Genomic DNA, 1,247 nt, shown 5'->3' with positions numbered 1-1,247 from the left:
GAAAAGATAACACCAGAAATAATATTAGAACTATCTGATAAGGAAGTTAAAAGAATGCTAATGAGGCAAATTCAATGGATTGTGAGAAACATTGAGCACACTAATGATTAAATCAAGGAAAAATTAGATAAAACTATGGAAACTTTGAGAAAGTAAACTGACAAAACAATTGAAAAAATGGAAATCATAAGAAAGCAGTAATGAGAAAGGCAGAAGATTAACACTAAGACTTCAGAGACTGATTATAACTGGAAGGGCAAAAATAATAATAATAATTGAATCAATGGAAGATTGAATGACTGAGCTTGACGAAAAATCGCTCAATATTCATCTGCTAAAGCAGGGGTGGAGAATCTGCTGCCAAAATTTATAACATCACTCATGAGCCATACAAAATTATTGGCTTGAAAATTAGCCTGCTATATTTCATCAAACATTTAATTAATTCACCTTTAATGTGATGGCTGGAACTTCAGTCGCCTTGGCAGGGCCAGACCAAATGATTTTGTGAGTCTTCTACAACCTGCGGGCCAAACATTCCCCACTCCTGTGCTAGAGGAGCAATCAGAAAATGATAAAAAAATAATAAATAAATAACCCAAAGAAAGCCTAAGATTTATGTGGTACACTATTGAGAGGAATCATTTATGTGTGATAGGAATGTAAGAACGGGAAGAGACAAAAGAACATAGGGACTATCATCCAAAAGTTGTTGGAAAAAAACTTCAGTAACATCATGAAAGACGAGAAGATAGCCATTCAAGAAGTTGATGAACTCCAAACAGGATAGACTCCAAAAGAAAAGAACCAAGTTATATTACAATCCAACTTTTCAAAACCTAAGACAAGGAAAGAATCCCAAGAGCAGCTGAGGAAAAATGAAAAGTTATAAACAAAGGAAAACTAGTAAGGCTAAGATCTGATTTCTTAGCACAAAATATGCAGGTGAGAGACAAGGAATGACATATATAAAACTCTGAAAGAAATAGTTTCCAACCAAGAGTCATATATCCAGCAAAATTATCTATTAAATATTATGGCGAAATGAGGTTATTTTCAGACAACAGAAATTTAAAGAATTTGTAAGAACCACATCAACCTTACAAAAAATACCAAAAGAAGTTATTTGGACAGAGAACCAACTACAGCAGACAATAACCTGAGACTAACAAACATGAGACTACCACTTAGACTCAATACAGATATAGAAAGAAGTATGCAAACTAAAACAGAACTATAAGACTGAA

This window comes from Chrysochloris asiatica, unplaced genomic scaffold (genome assembly GCF_000296735.1).
Source record: "Chrysochloris asiatica unplaced genomic scaffold, ChrAsi1.0 scaffold00265, whole genome shotgun sequence".
In the NCBI taxonomy this organism is placed as follows: domain Eukaryota; kingdom Metazoa; phylum Chordata; class Mammalia; order Afrosoricida; family Chrysochloridae; genus Chrysochloris; species Chrysochloris asiatica.
This window is presented reverse-complemented; position numbering follows the sequence as displayed.